This window comes from Triticum aestivum, chromosome 6A, assembly GCF_018294505.1.
Source record: "Triticum aestivum cultivar Chinese Spring chromosome 6A, IWGSC CS RefSeq v2.1, whole genome shotgun sequence".
In the NCBI taxonomy this organism is placed as follows: Eukaryota; Viridiplantae; Streptophyta; class Magnoliopsida; order Poales; family Poaceae; genus Triticum; species Triticum aestivum.
In genome coordinates this window covers 66,133,706-66,139,405 of record NC_057809.1, presented here as the reverse complement: position 1 = coordinate 66,139,405, position 5,700 = coordinate 66,133,706, and the positions used below count along the sequence as shown (strand labels likewise).

The window sequence follows — 5,700 nt, the reverse complement described above, 5'->3', positions numbered from 1 at the left end:
CTAGGTGTTGTATATTATCCGTTCATAATCTGGTTGTTTGTCTATCTTGCAAAACACAAGTGTGTGGGCAGAGCACAGTTGGAATTTTAAAGCCATTTATATTGTCCTGCAAAACTATAATTTTGAATAAAGGTATATTACGTTATGTCACACACATGGACATTGTTATTGCAACGTCACTAATTTAATTTATTGGGTTAGGGCGTTTGGTATTTTTTTTTTTCCGTTGCAACGCACGGGCTCTTTTGCTAGTCTCTACTATTAAAGCAGGATCAAACGTCATGATAGTTCCACCTCCCCTTTTACGATCACGCACAAAAAAAAAAATCGCAGGGAACAACCCACGTTCGAGGGCAGCGAAAAAAAACAAACAGAAAGAACCCGCACGGCGCACGTTCTCCATCTCCTTCCCCGACCTGTCTGTCTCCGTCCTCAGATCTCAGCGCCTCCTTCCCCATGTCCACCGGACGAGGCCCTCTCCATCGGCCCTATCCAGCGGACGGCCCCCTCTCCGGCGACCAGACGGGCGCTTCCCTTTACTCCCATCAATTTGGCATCGCCCCGCCCATGGAGCTTTCGCCATGCCCGCCAGCGGCCATGGTCGGGACCGACACCATACTTGGATGGAGAGGTCTGACAACGGACCAATGCGACCGTGGTGGTCTGACCACGGCGGTGGATGCGGCGACGGAGGTCTAGGAGGAGAGATACGTGCGCTACAACTCTGAAGGCGGCGACGGAGACCAGGGAGGAGGAGAAGGAAAGGTAAGCCAGCTACACAGTGGGGGAGGTCGAGGAGACGAGGGAGAGGCACGCTCTCAGGTCTCGGCAGTGTGTGTAGGGTGCTCGCTAGAATTCCCCACTCATGGAAGCAGGCGAAGTAGCGCACCCTGCCACCGAACATGACAGCTCTGAGTATTGGTTAAGAAGATTTCCAACGCCAAATCTGGTATCACCTTGCCCTTCTTTTCTAATTTTGAAAATAATCGGAGATGCCTGTGTCCTTATCGTCTGTTTGGTTGACTTCGTGTTAGCGTCGTAGAATTAAACTAATTTATTCATATGATGTTGGTCAGTTTAGGATATTTATTATTTCCTTGGTGTTTGATGTGTTGCTGCATACCAGAACGAAGCTACAAAGGTGAACCAGCTAGCGATGGTTGCAGGGAACAAGACAATGGATCCTCGTGATGAGAGCAGATGCGTACTGCTTGGTTTGGATGGCAGAGGCAAACCAAATAAGTGGGGTAAGGTTCTCTCAAAAAAAAAGTGGGGTAAGGAACACACACCACATGGCCCAGATGGTGAGCTCATCTCCTCGCTTCTTTTATTTTATTTTATCTGTGTGGAGTGATGTGCTACAGCCTTAGTAAAATATCTCCATATCCATACTCCTTAAATCAGTTTATGTTTGGTAGTGATCTTTAAGGTTGTCTTCTTTCTAATCTTGTTAGCGGGAAAAATCAAGAAACATTCCCTGATATTACATAATTGCAAACTTATTCAGTGTCTGGTGCAGTTCTAATCTCATATTGTTACTGATGAAGAACTGAAAACACTGCAAGATGCGATGGAAGAGAAACTCCAGGGCAAGTGACAACTTAGCCGAGACTTAAGGTAAGCTCTTATTTCAACATCCATGTCATTTCTACTTATTATATTAAGTTGGATTTCTAATACAGTTTATGTTGTCAACACAACAATAAGTAATGAGCTTGATAACCTAGACCATCAAGTGCTTTCCTAGAGGAAAGCATAATCTCAAGATGAAGGAGAAAGACATGCTAAAGGCACAACTACTGGTCTTAATTTTCACCACACCATGTACTAATATTTGTTCTGGAAGACAATGTTCGACCTTGCATTGGCGGCATGCAGGCCATTTTATTATGTAGTATAACTAATTAACTATTCACTATAAAAACAGTGTATTCTGGGGGTTCGGGGTTGATAGGAATAGAAGTTCCAATGGAATTTGAGGGAGTTAATTTTGGCCGTGTTCCATAAAAATGTTGGTAGCACTGAAATCTATCTTTAATTGGTATAACCATAAGTAATCACCGCATTGAACATATCGAATGAATGTCTCTATTGGAAGGGGGGTTGTCGGAACATCATTTATTTTCCCACTTGCTGCTGTATTAAATGTGTCATTTGGCCTTAATTTTGTGCACTGCATTTTTCTTCACTCCTTTTTGTTCTTTACTAAGTTAGAATCATATATAAATCGAATTATCTTTGTGGTGTCTTTCAGACCCCATGATCGTCATTTTGCACTTAAGACACAGAACCACCAGAAAGTGTTCTCCCTTATGTATCATGTTGTCATGGGTGATGATCCAGAGGTGAAGGTTGGCCAGCCATCTTCTGATGTTTTCATTTCTGCCATGAGGATGTTTATAGTATTATAATTGCTGTTTTAGAGCGCTTGTAACTGTTATGTCCTTTACATCAGTGTGTGAACTTCTTTTTTGCCTGATGTTATTGCCTTGTATTTTTTTCCAGGGTAATGTAGTACCCAGTCTGTTTAATCTTTGAACGTGCACCATCAGGTGTAGCAACAAAAAGAATGCTGGAATGTAAAGGGTCACAGCAGTTACATTTGCACAACATTTCTGCCTTTTGGTTATGAGGTAAAAACTACAAACTATTTCTTTACAAAGAATCTGACCAAGTACTCACTTCCCTGTTGGATTTCAGTTTCACGGAATAGATTATTTATATGACTGGGAGGTTCAAGTGACGGACCACAATTTTGCAGGGTGATATACTTAGGCAAAGCTAGAATTTTTGTTTGGGTTAGTGTTAACCGTTGAGCAGTTTTGTTGTGTCCACCTTGGTGATTGCAAACCACTGCATACTTCAATAAAGACTGCCACATCAATTTTGATGTGTGCAGGGCTCTTCTACTTCTCTTTGTTCTCAAAGAATTTTGTACTGTAGGCTGTACTACTGAATTTCAGGGTCGCAGCAGCAAGGGTGAGGTGGAGTGCGGGGAATGCAGGCATAGGCAAGATGTTGCGCTGAGGTTACCAGCTACACATGCATCACTGCCTCCAGTCAAATTTGGGCGACTGGCATTTCGGAAAAATATTCAAAAGATCATGCTGGGGCATGCGACGACACCTCACGCATTGACACCAAGTAAAACCTATATCGGATGCCAAGGAGGTATAACGGTAAAGAAATAGTGGAAGAGAAACGAAAGAACCCATTTAAAGATAGGTTGTTTTATGGAAATTATCAAGATTATGTATCCTTGCAGTTGTATTGCTACTACCGAAGTTCATTTTTTCATGCCCAACTTCTATCGTTCTTGCGTACATGTCTGAAAACACACATGCTTGCAGTATTACTCATTGGGTTTCCTTTCTCAGTCAAATCAGATGGTTCTATTTTTCAGCCTTTCTCACTTGCTCCTACGGAACCAAGGTTAAAGGGATTGGAAAAACCAGTCATTCACAACCACCGATGAAGGATTCGCTAAAAAGTTAAGGATTAGTAGTTTTTTTTTAAATCAATCTTCAAATAATGGATTTGGTCTTATTTATATGCGAGGAAGGTAATAAAAAAATAGAAGATGCTAATAATACAAAAAAAAGTCGGTTTCAATGTTGCTACCTATCCATTATCGAGCAAATAGATCTTTTTACAATTAAGAGTTATACTGACAGTGATGGTATTTAATTATGAAAGTTGGCTAAGTAGCTGACTATCTTTTGTATATCTCAATTTTGTTACATAAACCACATTGTTATGATAAAAATCAAAATTCACTTGTGCTTCATCCCTCCATTAATGATGCTATCTGTTTTTATCTTTGTTGTTTCGTGGCAACGCACGGGCATTCGACTAGTCTTGTGTAAAGTTTGGATCACCAAACCCCTCAGAAATCGAAACGGACCCGCTGCTGTAGATGCAATTTTCTTCACATGTAGTTTTTCTTCGATCCAAAAAAACACACGCTTGTGGCAACTCGGCGGCGGCATAGGAAACATTGCTGGTTGTTGACTTCTTGGCGACTTGCAGTAGCAAACCGATTGCAACCCTAATTTTCTAGAATTTTAAATCTCACAGACTATAAACTGGATTGATGATTTGAAACTGATCCAGCTCCTTCCAAACCGGCTCTTCTTCATTCGGAAACTTGCGAACTTCTCGAAACCCTAGATGAGATCCCTTCAAAAACTCAACACCACCGTGCGCGAGCCCCACGGTGGGCGCCAACTATCGTGGAATTGTCACGGCAGATGTCCTAGTGTGAGGACTTAGTCGTGAGGCCAACGCATCTATGTAGTAGCTTGAAGGGGTTGGTCGGAATCGAGAGACGCAAGGTTTTACCCAGGTTCGGCCCCTCACGGTGGAGGTAAAAGCCTACATCCTACTTCATTGATATTGATGATGATGATCACGATTACACGGGTGCTCTAACTTGAGAGCTATAGACTTGTTTGTCTAACCCTAATCTATCTAACTTGTGGAACCTGTCTCTCTTGGGGTGCCCTGCCCCTCCTTATATATATTGAAGGGGCGGCTTACATGACTAGTCCTATTATAATTAGGATTACTCTATTACAAGTGGAGTCCTAGTCTTGCTTCCTTTGTAAGGGAATATTCCTTATGCCTTTCATCTTAAGCCGACCCACCATAATACGAGCCGGTCTTCCTTGAACCGCCCGTTGGGCCACCGGGTCTTGTCGCTCCTCTGACCCGCCTGCCGGGTTACCAATGAGTCACTAGGCTCAGCCGGGTCATCAATGAGTGGAGAGATCCGGACGGGTCACCAGTGAGTCGCCAAGTCCGGCCGGGTCACCAAAACGATTCTGCATCTACTACTACTACTCCACACATCGACCGCTATCCAGCATGCATCTAGAGTATTAAGTTCATAAGAACAGAGTAACGCATTAAGCAAGATGACATGATGTAGAGGGATAAACTCAAGCAATATGATATAAACACCATCTTTTTATCCTCGATGGCAACAATACAATACGTGCCTTGCTACCCCTACTTTCACTGGGAAAGGACACCACAAGATTGAACCCAAAGCTAAGCACTTCTCCCATTGCAAGAAATATCAATCTAGTAGGCCAAACTAAACCGATAATTCGAAGAGACTTGCAAAGATATCAAATCATGCATATAAGAATTCAGAGAAGAACCAAATAATATTCATAGATAATCTTTTTCATAAACCCAAAATTCATCGGATTTCGGCAAACACAGCTCAAAAAGAGTATTACATTGAGAAGAACTTTGTATTGAGAATCAAAGAGAGATAAGAAGCCATCTAGCTAATAACTATGGACCCGAAGGTCTGTGGTAAACTACTCACGCTTCATCGGAGAGGCTATGATGTTGATGTAGAAGCCTTCCGTGATCGATTCCCCCTCCGGTAGATCACCGAAAGAGGCCCCAAGACGGGATCTCACGGGTACAGAAGGTTGCGGCGGTGGAAAAGTGGTTTCGTGGCTCTCTGCGATCGATCTAGGGTATAAGAGTATATATAGGCGAAAGAAGTACGTCGATGGAGGTACATGGGGCCCACGAGGGCGGGGGCGTGCCCTCTTGCCTCGTGGCCGCCTCACGGAGTTCCAGACTTCAACTCCAAGTCTTCTGGTTTTCTTCCGGTCCAAGAAAGACCATCACGAAGGTTTCATTCCGTTTGTATTCCGTTTGGTATTCCATTTCCGTGAA

At 43.0% G+C, this 5,700-nt stretch overlaps 1 long non-coding RNA gene across 6 annotated transcripts; it reads left to right on the top strand.

Annotated features, from left to right (window-relative positions):
• Window positions 1-362: 362 nt before the first annotated feature.
• LOC123132067 (uncharacterized) lies at window positions 363-3,311 on the top strand. Of its 6 annotated transcripts, none has more exons than XR_006464476.1 (4): window positions 363-1,617; window positions 2,255-2,351; window positions 2,506-2,633; window positions 2,964-3,311. It is a non-coding gene; the product is annotated as an uncharacterized lncRNA (long non-coding RNA). The 6 variants fall into 6 exon arrangements; XR_006464473.1 differs by having other exon boundaries at window positions 2,944-3,311; XR_006464475.1 differs by having other exon boundaries at window positions 2,255-2,345; window positions 2,506-3,311.
• The last annotated feature ends 2,389 nt before the right edge of the window (window positions 3,312-5,700 follow it).